The sequence below is a fragment of the Ambystoma mexicanum genome, chromosome 10 (genome assembly GCF_040938575.1).
Source record: "Ambystoma mexicanum isolate Mex_15411 chromosome 10, UKY_AmexF1_1, whole genome shotgun sequence".
In the NCBI taxonomy this organism is placed as follows: domain Eukaryota; kingdom Metazoa; phylum Chordata; class Amphibia; order Caudata; family Ambystomatidae; genus Ambystoma; species Ambystoma mexicanum.
Genome location: NC_090932.1, coordinates 1,350,939,288 through 1,350,955,776, shown reverse-complemented (window position 1 = coordinate 1,350,955,776; position 16,489 = coordinate 1,350,939,288).

Here is a 16,489-nt window from a genome sequence, read left to right as displayed (position 1 = left end):
ACAAGTTAATACATCACGGTTCTAGGGTTCATGCCGAGTTTGCATCTTAATTTATGCATCTATACATTTAGGGGTTATCTTTAATACATTCGTCATCGAGTTACAATAGCAACAGTGTGTCTTTGGATTTCTTGTTGAGCCTTCGCACATCTCTTTATACAATGCAGTTAAACAAGTGTTCACATTTCAGTATTTGACTATAGTATGTTTAATATGTGCTCACGGATTAGCTTCGTGGCAAAGGTAATCCTCTATACACAGATCAACGAAGGACAAGGTCTCAGTACATGACCCTAACATTTGGCCTGAAGGCAGGTTACATATTAGCTTGTACTCAGAGGTCAAGACGGCCATGTTACATTCGGAATGACACTGTCCACCATTTTGGGGCACAGGGTGACTTTAGCGAGAGAATCTAAAATGGTGGATGAACCTAAAATGGCGGCTAGCACAGATTTAAGGTCAGGACCTTGCAAACACGGATTTCCTCGCAGAGCGACTTGGCCTAGGCCAATATACATACACAGATCTAGAGGGCATAATACGTTTTCCCGTTCGACAGTCCCTGCATACATCTGTGATGCCCACCTTTTCACACCTTCAAGGAGGCCCCCATGCATACATGTTCCACTTATGTGCACAGGGAACTAAAATGTGGCAAATTGTTTTAGGTCAAATTTGACTTTATAATCTTGCTGCAGTTATCAAATGCGTTACACCCAAATAATGCTACACGAGGTAAATAACTCTTGGCCCATAATCAGACCTTCTATCACAAGTGCCACCCGTTTTGACAGTTCTGTCTTTTTGTTTTCGATATGGAATGCCTTTGCCCTCTGCCACCTTTCTCTCAGCTGTGAAATAAGTGACATTCTGTACACAGGCCCCTTCAAATCATAATTTGTAGAGGATTGAAAAGACTAGTTAGAGTAAAGCATCCATCTCAGTGTGGCCATGATAACATTAGATCGGATCCGCAAATGTTATAACAAATCGTTTCACCCTTAATTTACTATGCGCTGCAGCACTTTCATTGAAAGCTTTTTTGGACTATAGACATTGGATAAGGGTCTTTTTTGTCCAAGACCTGTTGCCAGTTTCCTAGAGAATAAAAAGGGTAATGGCACTTTGGCACAGGTACATGTGATCGTTTGAACAATTCGCGCCAATCAGGAAAAGCTAATCAAATTACTTGTGTCAGCTTACACGTGGTTACCAGAAGAAGACAGCTTTCGTTTTAAGCCGATACCATTATCTTGGAAACAACCGTCCCTTATCGTATTTACCCTCACATATCACAGGAAAGGAAGCCAAGGCTATTGCATTAATTAACGCACTGGCCAGCTGCTGTTCAAATGACTCACCTGTTTCTTCTTAAAAGAAAAACAAATCTATTTCAGTGAGGTGTGCGTATCTGCTCTACTGCACGCTCAGATATCACCCTGGAAACCATCCTGCAACTTCCAGAAACATAGTGGTGATATTTTTGAAATCGATGAATCATTACAACGTTTTAGTTGAATATAAAAAAGGCAAATGCCATTTACATCCTACCCGCATGCGTGTTGGCCACGAGTGAGAGCTAATGCAGGTGCGTCTGCAATCTGGAGAAGGTCGGGAGATAATGCAGAGCTTTCGGGGACATCTGTTGTGGACCTGCTGTGCATACTGTGAATGCTGAACATAAGAGGCATGAATGCCACAGAAACCAATAAAGAGGGGAGTGAAAAACAGCCCGAACGTCAACCTGCATTCTCTGCCTGGAGTGTGACACGAGGGCAATGCTTGATGACCACAGATGCCTTCAAGACTGCATAGTTTCCAGAGAGCAACAAAAGAGATATTTGAATTATAGAGAAATACGCATTTTTGCCAGTGAAACAATAGCGTATATCATAATTGTTGTTTAGCAAGCATGATACTTTGTATGCTTGAGAGTAGTACATGTTGTCAACAAGACTGGGCTGTTTCATCTACTTGAAAGCTCTCAGTCTGTATATAATGCAAACCAGTTGCTTAGTAATGTATTTACCAATTGTGGCTCCTGTCTTAAATTACAGTTAACTTCCAGTTTGTGGTGTGTGTTGCGAATGGGCATTTTCATCCGTGCCAACTAACCAAGCAACATATAGTATACATTATTTCTTCTGGCATGGTTCTTTTGGCGTATGGGCAGATCCCTTCCATGGCATGGTTCCTTTGGTGTATTGGCACAGCCCTTCCATGGCCTGGTTCCTTTGGTGTATGGGCAGAGCCCTTCCATGGCATGGTTCCTTTGGTGTATTGGCACAGCCCTTCCATGGCCTGGTTCCTTTGGCGTATGGGTAGAGCCCTTCCATGGCATGGTTAATTTGGTGTATGGGCAGAGCCCTTCCATGGCATGGTTTCTTTGGTGTATTGGCACAGTTAACTTCCAGTTTGTGGTGTGTGTTGCGAATGGGCATTTTCATCCGTGCCAACTAACCAAGCAACATATAGTGTACATTATTTCTTCTGGCATGGTTCCTTTGGCGTATGGGCAGAGCCCTTCCATGGCATGGTTCCTTTGGTCTATTGGCACAGCCCTTCCATGGCCTGGTTCCTTTGGCGCATGGGCAGAGCCCTTCCATGGCATGGTTCCTTTGGTGTATGGGCAGAGCCCTTCCATTGCATGGTTCCTTTGGTGTATTGGCACAGCCCTTCCATGGCCCGGCTCCTTTGGTATATGGGCAGAGCCCTTCCATGGCATGGTTCCTTTGATGTATGGGCAGTGCCCTTCCATGGCATGGTTCCTTTGGTGTATTGGCACAGCCCTTCCATGGCCTGGTTCCTTTGGTGTATGGGCACAGCCCTTCAATGAGGGAAGCGTGATCAAATGAATGAATCCATGTCACAGCAAGAACACATTTAATTTCCTGAGATTTCATTTACCAAACGAATGCATTCTGGGAGCTGCAGCTTTCGTTAGCCCTCAATGAAAATATTTCCATAGCAACATGATATCAAAGATGTGTTAAAAGAAAGACCAGGACTAGACAGGTTTTGACCCCGTATCATGGAGTCATCTTGACACCTCTGAAGTGCTGGCCAGGTTGATGCAATCCTAGCATCCTGAATTCACAAACGAGATGCTTTTTTAAATGTATCGCAATGTAGCACATTCCCTGTGTCTGTTCAGAACAGGCGCGGGGAATACGCACATCTTGACAGGGTAATTTCTGACCATCTTATGCTTTCTTTTGTCTGAAAGTCGTGGTTTGAACTGCCGCTGTCACGCTTACATTCCCAGCCCCAAACAAGGAATGGAAATAGGAGGGCCTGTCTTTGTGAAATGAGCTCCCAATGGCTGGGCGCCATTCACATGTTAGTTTCAGGAGCATTCTCCCAATTCTAATGTATATAAGGGTCGGCCAGCACAGAGATTATTTAGAAGCTTTGCATGTAAGTTCCCTTAGATTTGTTTGCATTATGCACAGCAACACATTTATCTACCTTTATTGGAAATGTGTAAGTGAAACCAGTTTTTCAGGTTAACTTTAATTGGTCTTAAAAGAACTGCAACCTCTTATACATTAAAGCCTGACAAGAATTAAACATAAGCTATGGCCTACCAAATGTGGGATATAGTGGGGCAAAATAAAGTGATTGCCACTATTAAAGTTGCTGTTAAATCACATTTTCAGTCTGTTTAGCATTGCACTAATTGGCTAAGAAGATGAAAGAAACAAATGCTGGAATATTTCCCCCTCCAGTCTGAACTGTAAACTGCGGCTCCAGCTCGACCCCAGGAAATTGTATATGCATCCTTTGAGATTCCAACACATGGAAGGCTGGTTTGGTGAGCAGAGGTGCACCATATCCATTTCAAAGGGAACTGTTAGGCCGGGGGCAGGCAGTGTAGAAATATTTACAGAATATCTTACCTTTGAAGGTTTGTTATTTGGAGATGGCACACTTGATCTGACAGTCCCTATTATACAATCCTACCCGAAACATTCTGGGACAGGAAACAGGCTGTAATTGATTGATAGAATTATTAAAATTGTAAATCAAAACAAAAAAGTTGGTCCCCAAACTTTATACTGTGGATGTCACCCACAATACTCGTTATAAACAAGCCAATTGGAAACAGCAACTTATAACTTGTCGGCTTTTTCTTGCAAGTTGTCATTGCACACAGATACCCATTCACATACAAATAGTCTATGCATCCATTATAGATAAGCTTAGAAAATATGCTTTTGATTTTCTACAACATTAACAACAAATGTTGACCTCAGGGAAACATTTTCAAGTTAACATTTACTTGGAGTTTTTCTTATGCCATTGACAGGTACAGGCATCAGAGAAAATCTACACATACACATCACACTCAATGAAAACTTTCTCAATTATGTGGTATTCATCTACATATATTTGGTGCAGTTGATTTCTAGTGTAAGCATGTACGCAAAATACAAATGGGTGGGTTGAACTAATACTGTATAGCCATGGGTTTGGGAAACTGTGATTTCATTTTTGGAGATCACAAACTATTGGTTCCATTAAAAGTCTTATCAACATGAAAATATCATTCTCGAAAAATTTAGAAATGAACTGCTCAATCCTAGTTGGCATTTTAATACAGGGTCCTTTTTTCTGGTTAATGTGATTAAAAGGATTTTAGTGGTCATTTAAATTGCCATCATCTCCTTGGGAATGAAAATTGACTAACTAATCTCTCTCTAATCCCACTAGAATGGCGTGGCTTTTCTCAGAAGTTATCTTTTTGTATAACTATGGTTTCCACAGGCTCACAGTTGCAGTTTTAAAATAGACCTGTAAAAAATAGGGTTTAATTGACTTGGCTACTGTCAGAAAACAATGTGCATTTCACGCTGAAAATGTGATGGCATTCTTTTTTAAATCACTTCCTCAATAGCGTCCCTTACAGTGAACCGCATTCAATGGTTTAGCTAGTAAAGACTCCTGAGGAAATATATCTAATTGCACTGGGGTTTTTATACTCACTTCTAGGTTTGTTTTTTAAGGCACAGGACCTGTAGGACTCTCGCAACTCCAGGGAGCTTCACCCAGTCGTCAATGCCTCCCAGCTGTCCCTTCTTTAGAAATCCTTCTCAGGGAATCTGGTTCTATTTAGGCAAAGTTCTGCATCAGATTTCATCTGGACAAGGCCTTTCCTAGGGGGCCTTCCCATTATTTCCAAGGCATGATCCCACTTCATCAATTCTCTTGTCTGCCAGGGTTCCCTTGTCTGCACACTTGTCAGAAGCTTTTCCTACTTCCTGTGATGTTTTGAGTTTAAATAGGTGCCAAATCTTCCCACACAATGTCATCCGGCATAGCAATTTTTCATTTCACAGGTTTTCTCGTTGGTTCCCTACAGATGTTGACAGTGATACACCCCCTTATTAGGATGGCATCAAGATATTTAGTCAAAGGGGATCTTGTGGTCAGTTTTAGACCCAAATCCATTGTAATGCTATGGTTTTGAGCCTGTACCATTATTAAGGCATACATTTTCATAATTGCACAACAAATCCAGATCCAAGGTACATATCATGCCCCCATAGTGTGTAGCATGAAAGATGAAAGTTATCAAATTATGTCAATGTAATAATAATAATTAAAATATATTAATATATCTTGTTTATAGTTATTCTGTGGCACATGCTCCACTGAATCCAAAACTGTCTTCACTCTCTAAACCACCAACCTGTCACAAAGTTATGGTCATTTTTGTAAATGACATTATGTGCAGTTTTAAATAGACTTTTCTGCACATGGAGCTCCATTTAACTCATCATTAACTTGAGGCAGAATTTTATTTGCAATGCTCTCTACAATTGCAGCCGACCTACTTGCTGTAATTAATGAGGTAAGGAAAAAATCAAAGGTGTTTGCCATGGCAGAAACAATTAAGTTACTGCAGTTTGGCCAATAGAGATGTACTGATATTATTGCTCACTATAAGGATTATGACAATGCGAAGCCTCCACTAGTTGTCGCTCTGTGTGTAGAAGGAGCTGACAAGTTATTTTTAAAACAAACGTTGTTGCGTGATTCAGGGGATGAAACTCGGGCTGCTCAAACTTGTACTTGTGTTCATCCAGATTCTAACTTGACTAATTGTAAGGCTTGCAAATACTTATGTATTGAAGGGACTGACAAGTTAACTTTAAAAACAAAGGGCGTGGGCATTTGGCTAATTATACCTACATTTGTGCTCAGCCATGTATGAACCTGTCTAATTCTACTATCAGTGCTTGTGGGACCGGTAGATGTGTCATGGCTAGTACGATTACTAATTTTGGCCTTATAGCCAATGATAGTGTATCTAGTGGACCGAAAAGGACAAACATAGATGTGAGTTCCCCTGCTACTAGTTCTCAGCCAGATAAGAACCTGTTGAATTCTACTATCAGTGCTTATCAGGTTGGTAGATGCGCCATGGCTAGTACAATCATTAATTTTGACCTAAAAGCCTGTGATAGTGTTTCCATTGAACTGAAACGGTCAAATATAGATGTGAGTTCCACTGTTTCAGTTGTAATGTTTGTGCTATTGTTGTTAGGTGTGGGGTCTTCAATCCTTTATCAATGGTTAAGCATGCCTTTGAACTGTGTGATCTGCTTTGCAATACCCAGTTGGACATTTCAATGATTACTGAAACCTGGTTATAGGACCACATTGGCCTTGCAATACATTCTTCTGTTCCATCTAATTAAATCATGCACATTGTAAACAGAAACAATAGGGTTGATGGGATGTTGCATTTTTGATCAACAACTTTCTTTCAGCCCATCCTATTAAGCATCAGTATCTTGTTTGCTAAGCTGTTTTTTTTTAAATTAAGGGTCAATCCTGCCACTACAGTACTTTTTGTTTTGCTGTACAGACCGCCAGATGGTGAACTGTCTGAATTTGTTAGTGAACTCTATGAGTTTTTGCTTTCTCTAGTTACTACCAATAACACATTTGTTGTTGCCAGTGATTTTAATCTCGGTTTTAATGATAGAGAGAATAAGGTAGCTACTGATTGCATTCAAACTCTACAAGTAATGGGGTTCACTCTGCATGTTATGGGTCTTACTCATTTAAGGGGTCACACTCTAGACTGGGTACTTAAAAATAATAACATTGGTACACCTGTTTCTATTGGAATTCATCCTTGCTTTTGGTCAGATCATTCCCTGCTGAAATTTTACATCTTAGTAGGCTTTGTAAATAAAGCTAAGCCCAAGTTAAAGATGATAGATAGTTGTAATTTAAGGAAAATCACACCTCATCTATGGTGCCACTTCTTTCAGATATTAACACTGATTTTCAAGAAGATGCAAAGCCTGACTCTATTCTTAATATCATACAAATGCAATGACCGACTTACTGCACTTAACTCTCTTAATCCTGTAGTTACAAGAAGAATACGACCATGGATAATGCAAAATGCTTGGTTCTCTGAAAATCTGAGAAACTTGAGGACAATCAAGTGTAAGTCTGAACGTAAATGGGCTAAAACAAAGAAGGAATCTGGCCAAAGTGGCAGCCAATTACAAGAAAGGTATTTCTAAATATGCACACAAGCAAATAATATTTGCAATGAATTGTTCTCTGTGTTAGGTGAATTTGAGATACTACTGCCCGATCCTAGCATTGAGTGGTGTACTTCAATTCAAAATAAACTTCATGGCAAAATCAAGGCACTACATTATAAATGTAGCATGGACACCTCTTATCATGGGCTATCACCTATTTCTAATGAAGGTGCGGACACTGCTTCTGCTGGGCTATCTGACTTCTATTTTAGAGAAGTTAGTGAACTTGAGTGTGCAGATCCTTGAAGATCCCAAAGCACACTGTCTGCTCTGCTGATTTCTGTCCAGCTATTAAAATTAAGGAATGTGCTACTTCACTTAAATAACATTGTGTTATCACACTTTTGAAAAAACCTTATTTGAATGCAACTGATCTGGTTCTGGTTAATTATAGGCAAATCTCTAACACCAAATTATTTCTTAAACATCTTGAATATCTTGCATATAAACAAATGCAGGTTTTTTTGATGGAAATAGTCTTCTTGGGTTAGTGTGGCTATTGGAGGTCACTGGAACCAAAATGGCTACGATTGATCTTCAGTCAGCCATGCTTGAGTTGCTCGATCGAGGCAAGGCAGTTCTTCTCGAATTTCTTGACCTGTCGTCTGCTTTTGACCTTGTGGACTTTGAAATTATGAGAGACAGATTAATCAAGGTTGCAGAATCAGTCCTGAGGCTGCAAGATGGACAATCTTCTTTCTCAAGGACAGAACATCCAAGGTTGTATTGGGAGAGTTCTCTCCTCCTGATCTCCCTCTTGATTGTGGTGTCCATCGGGGCTCTACTATGGCCCCACTGCTCTTTAACATATTTATGAATCCAATACACGATCTTCTACTGGATCATGATCTTGCCTTTGAGAATTATGCTGATGATACCCAGATGTTTGGAGTTGTCAGGCAATTATCAAACTGATTCTGCACCTCTGAATAAAATCTTTTCAAAAGGTGCAAATGTGGATGAATGCCAATGGCATGTGTCTTAACAGTTGGAAAACTGAATTACTTTTACTTTCTTCTGCTGCCAGGGTAAAACTACTTGAGGAAGCCTATGATTCCATCACTATTGATAATTATTCCATCAAGACCATGTGCAAAGATAAATCCCTTGGAGTCACTCCTGATACAACAGTGTCCAGAGTTCGACATATAAACACCACTATTAGCTCATGTTGCTATTTTCTTTGACTTTTAAGACAGTTAATTCCTTTGCTGTCTAGTCCCCACAGAGCTACTATTGCTAGGGCAATAATCAATTCCGAACTCGATTATGGCAGCAGATTGATCACTGTAGCCAATAAGACTGACCTTACACATTTGCAAGTGGTGCAGAATACCGCTGCATGGCTGGTTGCCATTATTCCTCGTCATCAGCATATATGTTGCCCACTATGAGAACATTGTATTGGCTAACGGTTGCAGCCAGAATAAAAAACAGAGTGCTTGCTGCTTCGCACAGGTGTGTTTATAGCAGTGCTCCTCAGTATGTTAAAGATTGCATTACACTCTATAGACTAGTAGGTCAGTGAGCTCTTCTGATAAAGATCTGCTACAGATTCCATACTTTAAGCTGGTGCGTTGTGGGGGGACGATCATTTGATGTTATAGCATCTACTCTTTGGAATCAACTCCCTCTTGAACTTATGCTCATTTTGGCGCTACCAACCTTCAAGAAGAGACTCAAGACTCTGTTCTTTCAATTATAGTGTTTCCTTGTCTTGATCTTGCTTTGATGGCTGCCTGACTTCTGGATTTTGATTTCACTTTCCTGTTACACACTTTTTAGGGTCTTTTTTTACTTAAGTCTGCACATTGGTGTCTCGTTTGAAGTTTTAACGTATTACAAATAAACAAAGTAAAGTAAAGTGGCTGACTTATTTTCCAAGCCATGGAAACAAACACAAACAGATGTTACCTTATTGCTGAGATTGAAATCTGGTGAGGACTTCATTTCTTTGATCCGTTGTGTTGTGTAAAAGCACGCCTTGCTGCATATGACCGGCTTTGAGATGTAAGGTGGAGGGAGACTGTGAAAACCAAGATCTTGGTATGCAATTGGACTTATTCCACTTTATTTTCTTTTTCTTTTTTTAAGATAGTGACATACCCTGAATGTCCATCTGTGTGTTCACTACAACCATAATGAATTTTATTGATTAATGGGAGGTTTGGCTCTGGCCGTTGGTTGACTCATGCCTTCAAAAGCCATTGGCCTCCCACCCTATCCTGAACCCTCTTTGTTGTCTTAAAGCAACATGCATGGTTCAAACCCAGGCAAAGATGTATTTTATTTGTAATTTGGCAATCTGCAATGCAAATGAACCTAATAATTACATTGATTATCTTTGAATAGGGTAAAGGTCTATTTTGCTATGTAATAGAAAGTGCACAGTTTGTACTTGACAGGTGCATTGAAACAGGGTACAGTTCTATGTTGCTATGTATTAGAAAGTGCACAGATTTTACTTGACAGATGCACTCAAACAATGCATACAAACCAGCATTTATATAGAAAACCGGCACTGTAAATATAGCTCTTGAAAGAATCCTTATTTAAATTGGCTGTTGGGATACTCGTGTTCTCAATGAGATGCACATTACAGAGATGTAATTATATACATTTTGCATTATTTGGTGTAAAAGGGGTGTGCAGAATAATTGTGTCTCCTCTTAAAATCTGCTTCCCTGCAACCTTGTATGAGGTTTTTACATGATAGAATTGTACAATCCAAACACACTATACTATGGTTCACTAAACGGAGTTCCATTTACATTAAATATTCACTAAAACGGGCTTGGAGGAGGACAGATCCTTTGATCTCTTGGAGACAAGGTCGTGGGCAAGTAAAGAGAAGTAAAGAGAAGTTAGAAGATCAGTTACTCATGGATGAATCATTCTGCCGTCTTCAAAAATACTTTTTTCATCACTTCCTTTTTCCCCACATGACATCCCAGACTCATCCTATGCTCATCCTTGCATTTGGCCATTATCGTGCTTCATCAAACTGAGCAAAAGAGGGGCCCCATTCTCCAAGTGAACATGTGTTGCACCCCATAGCATTTCGAAGTCAGACTGCATTATCTTAGGATATGCTGTTGTTCAGCATATTAACCGTTCATTCAAGAAGAATTTGAGTTTGTCTTGAGACAGATGCATTCTGACCACTGATTGAACCACCTGCTACTTCACCAATCTGTCTGTTTCTGAGGCTGAGCCACCTGCCACACCAAGATATCTGGAATTAATGTTCCACTTCTGCTGCAAAACGAAGCACCAAGAATCCTGGTTGGTACTGTTCACAAAGTATTAACTTGTTAAAATTACCAACTCTTTTGGTCATGCGTATTGCCAAGCATGGGATCCTTGTTTACACTCCACTGTTTATGTCACTATATGTGAATTTACTCACAATTGTCACACACCTTGAACTTGTAACATCTTTAATTGGGCCCCTTCACATAGGGCAATGACGCGTTGTACAATACAGATAACACTGCACGACCACCACAGCCTTAAAGAAGACCCCTGTTGGGTCGAAACACATGTCAGCTACTGTGTTTAATGAATACACCTAGAATATTAGGCACAAGTGGCTAATAAAATACTTACAAACTAACCACTATGCAAGACTCGGCTCTCATTTATCATAAGCTCCCAGATCCCTACGGTTCTAGCACTTGGTGTGAGTGCAGTTCCCCCACCATACCCAATATAAACTTTGCTGGTATGCATAACCACATGCTTCACACACAGCACCCAAATGAAAAAGATCATAAAGAAATGCTGGCCAATGATGCAAATGGGTCCTACACTACATAGGTTATTCCCAAGTGTGCCAACCTTTGCGTACTGAAATAGTCAGACTTTAAGGAATACTCTGGTTCAAGCAGAATCAGCACCACCGAAAAGATCTGGTACCCAACAAACTGGAACACAATCTTGTTATGACTACCAGCATTGCAGTAACATAATTAAGAGGAACAAGATCACACATCCATACTCTAGCAAGAAGATAGATCTGAAACATTCTTGCACATGTGACTCTACGAATGTAGTATACGCATTGAAATGCCCTTGAGGTATCATCTATGCAGGTGTAACAACATGCAAAGTAAAAGGTCCACTGGGCTGAGCTTAAGTCGAACATCAGAACAAAAAATATCATATCACCAGTAGCAACACATTTCATGGAAGCAAGAAAGAGCATAGCACAACTCAAATGCATAATTCTAGAACAAATAACTATGCCGAGAACGGGTGGTGATGTGCAGAGGAGGTTCATGCTAAGGGAAATAGTTTGGATCAACCTACTGTACTCACAGTATCCCCAGGGAATAAACTGTGTGTGGGACTTGAGATGTGATATCTAAACCAGAGGCTGGGATGTATTTAATAGATTGTGAGAATGGCCTACGTGAGAGATACCTATGGACTGGAAGCGATATAATAATAATTGAGCATTTATATAGCAGAATGAACCCTCAGGCATCTGAGCGCTGCGTATTATTACCCACGGTGTGTGTGGTGCTCATTTATCGACCTCGAAAGGATGAAAGGCTAAGTTTGGCTCTGCCAGGATTCAAACCTGCGTCAGCGTGCTCTGCACGGATGCCAAAGCGAGCGCTCTACTCAGTGTGCTATCTGATCGGCATATAAAGCAATGAGTGATCATTGAGAGAAGAAAAATAATAATAAGGGGGCTGAGTCTCCTCCTCGACTTTCATATTGCACCTCTGTTAAATCTAATGATAGAGGGTAGGAATAGACTGAGCAGGATTAACCGAAGAGCGACTTTTGTCATTTTTTCTACTGATTGAGATCGAAAATTGTTGACAGTATACCATATATTGATATTGAGGGCGCCTATAGAATGTGAGCAGTCTTGCTCTGAGAGACAAAAAGTTCCTTCGATGGGAAGACTGAAAGTTACAAATGAGACCCTATGTAGTGGTACCAAGGGTACATATAGAGTGTGAGCAGGCTTCTCCAGAGAGGCATACAGGCCCCTGTATGGGATGATTGAAAATTATAATTGAGAGACATGGACAATATCCATTTGACATACAATAGAATGCTATTCTTGAACTGTATGCAAATAGTTGTGTGCATTTTACTAGTGATTCTAGATACAAGGTCAGATGGGAGTGGTTAGTTTGTGTTGAAATCCACTGAAAGAGGAGGGCACTTGGTAACTCCAAAATGGCTGCTGTGTACAGTGGCTGATTGCTGGTAATGATATGACCTTTAAACACCAGAACACTTTCATTCAGCTTGTTACTACGAATCTGCTCAATACCAACATCATTGTATTAATAATACAAAATCGGAGGCACCTATGTAAATGGTCAACGCTTAATATGGTGATACCATTATAGACCACCTTATGTGTAATCATAGGTGATGATTACTTTCTACACGTAAAGGAACACGCAAAGGGTGAATGATCCACACAAAAAACCCTTGCATATAGGAATTAATCGTGCCCTTTAAAGATGGCCGCCAGCTTTGAAGCCCATTCCCAGCTGTTGTGGGGATCCATGACATGCGTAGAACTGTGCTTTAAATACACAGACGTCTGGCACCCGACTGCCAGTCTGCTGACTCGCTTTCCATTGAGTCACTAACAGAAATAGTGAGTACTATACATTTCAGCTAGCTATGGTCAGTCTTATGGAATTGAGAGCCGCTATGTGAAATAAACCTTTAAACTGCCATGGGGTTTCCCCCCCAGTGCCAGGGCCTTTTTTGGTGATTTCAGTATTTCACCATGCAAAGCCTTCTAACATTTTCTCCTTCATTAACCCCTTAAGTGCCAAGGGCGAGCTAACTCGTCCTTGGCACTGGGGAGGTAATCCCAAGTACGAGATACCTCATCCTTGGCACTTAAAGGGTTGAACGCTGCAGCCATACTACATCAAAGCATATGGTACGTATAGCTTAAACCACATCTGTGGACAAAGACTGCAGGCATGGCCATCCATCCATGCACCCTAGAATGCAGGTATGATTATGCCGTTCCGGTCTAGCAGTGCACATAGCCATCCACACTGAAACCCTTGATCTACCTCAACACCTCTGCCACTCCAGCAACTACCAACGAAAATAAAATTCCATATAGCTGGGCACACATAGAATCTTCAGTAATAGCACTCTATCCTAAACCACCAACAGAGCCCACCCATGTGTCTGACCTCTGGGCTGCTTACTGGAGCCTAGCCAGCCACCTAAGTCCTAACCCACCGAAAATGCACACAAGCATCTCTTAATCTAAACTCTTAGAACATCCTACACATTGACTGTGGTCACTGAGGGTGTTCCAACCACAAAGTACATTGAGGCCATACCAATGAGGAAAGAGTGCTTGCTAATACAATACAATACAACAGTGCTGTGTAGGTGGTTGCAACCTCAGGACGAACAGAATACCTGAAGTGCTCTCTGCAGTTTTTCCCTGTGGAACTGGGGAGCTTTTTTACGTTTTATTGACATTTTGGTTCAGTGAATGAGAGTCTGGTCAGCATGTTAATGACAGCTAATATATTGACAGTCGAATTTTTCTTGTTTAGGCACTTGCAAAGGGTGACTCTAGGGCAGCAGAAGAGGTTAGTGACATGAGTTAACTTATTGTTTAAGAGTACCATATTTGTGAGAATACTAGAGTAACACAATGTTATCCCTATAGGTATATGGAAGTAAATATAGCGTGCTCTGAAACACTTGTGTACGAGCGCGATAGAAATAAAATATCAATATCAATAAGTTGTAGTTCATTTACTAAAAATAAAGGACAGCTATATAGTCCTGAAGAAAGATAGCGTGACTTATCTGAAAGGCATTGGTAGAATGGTGAGTCAATTGTTTTATGTTCTTTTTTAACTTAAATTAGCTGTTCTATGTGTTACTTTTTTATGTGAAACTGCAAATCAAAGGAAGTCGTGTGTTCTTGCATTTAGAGATATCTATTAAATGAGTTGTTACTTACATGTGTACAAACTTATAATTGAAACGTTTGTCTTTTGGAATAATATTTGATTGAAGCCAGTAATTCCTTATTGAACACAATAACTGAAAGAGAAGGACAGAGTCCCATAGGAGTGCATCTGGGTCACCTGTTGGAAACAATAGGCTGTTTTTTCTAGTGTTTCAATTGAGTTCCCCATGGTTGGGAAACTAGACCCAGTTGCACTTGAAACAAACATAAATGCTGTATACTGAACCTTGTGTCATTAATTGTATGATATTTATTGAAATCTGTCAGTGCACCTCAGCTTTCCCTCTCCGCTGTAACATATACTGGCATATTTTCATGCAAGGGCTCATAATGTACACAGTTTGTCATTGTGGGACACACAGGTACACTCATACCCACAATGTACCCACCTGTACTCCAAATGTATCTTAAAGCCATGGTACACCCCTTCGAAGCCCTCTCTGGTAAAGAAATTGGCTGGACAGGACCATTTGCACATATTAATAGGCATCCAGCGAAGGACTCATGACCCCCACACAAATACTACCGAGCCATCGAATGCACGACTCCCCCTCTAATCAGTCGGGATAGGCAGCAATGAGCAGCATCGGCATAAGAAAATGTTCCCTCCAGGATAATTCACAAACCAAATAATTGTTTACATTCAATATATGCAAACACTTTACCTGAACATGTAATGGGGCTCTGCTTGACACCTTCAGAGCATAATTAAATGAATTTGTATAACACATTAATTGAATAAATAAAAAATCAAATTTATTAGAATCAACTATAACATTTATTAGAATCACAAATGAAACTACGAGAAATAGCTAGAACAAAATGAACAGACATAAAACAGTCCAAAAGGACATCATAATTCAAATGCGCATTGTCGTTTGAAGCTGATTGGCATAAGCATAGTGCCACTATAGGCTATCCTTTACTGTTCCTAACCGTCCACCCCATCTTGAGCTCTCATCCTATTTTAAGAGAATAAGAGGGTGGGGGAAGGTATGGAGCTAATAGACACATCCCAGGTCAATGAGCATCATGTCCGTCACTGTTGCAGTTGCAGAAAAGCCTTTCAACCAACAAGCCACAGGTTGCTGGAAACAAGGGCACATTCACCTAATCGACATAACAGGCAAGTACATAGTCAGTGTGTTCCCCCAGGTGTAGGCAGGCCATGGCAAATGCGCTCAGGAATGCATGGCACCTAACTACCTCATGCCCACACACCACTCCTCTTGGAATACCATGCGCATGACCCATCCACTTGGGTACCCGCTGTCGATGCAAGTATTCCCGAACAGGATGGGGAGTCGCAGGGGACATTGCAAGGGTTGTCAAAGCGATTATAAGTAAGCTGTTTGACGGTGGGAACACCAGCGAGCCAATGATCGATAGAGCTCACAGGGCAGGGGCTCAGGCCAGAGGGCCTAGATCAATCCTTGTGAAGTTTCATTATTACTCTGAAAAGGCCAAAATCTTGGAACTAGCACGAAGAAAGGGCGCCATTGACTGGGAAGGATCAAAAGTTGCGATTTACCAAAACCTCTCTGCTTTCACGCTGTCCCGCCGACGGCTATGCGGTCCCCTAACGAAGTGGCTCCAAGCTAAAGGAGTCAAATACAGGTGGGGGCACCCTTTTTCACTCTCGTTTGAGGTCGGTGGATACAAGTACTCCTTAGTTACAGAGGACGATATTCACAGAGTGTCTGGCGAACTTCTGGGAGATTCATCCTCTGGAGTTGGGAGAGGGAGCAGAGGAAAGGATGTGATTGAGCCTCGTGACTCCAATGGTCTTGCTGAAAGGCGCCGTGTTCGAGGACATAGAAAATTTAGAAGAGTGGCGCCGGCTTCCCGGAGAAGTCTGCTACCTGATTGGATATGGTGTTTGTTTGGCCCTGAAGAAAGCAGAAGCAGGGTGCTGATTAGGGGA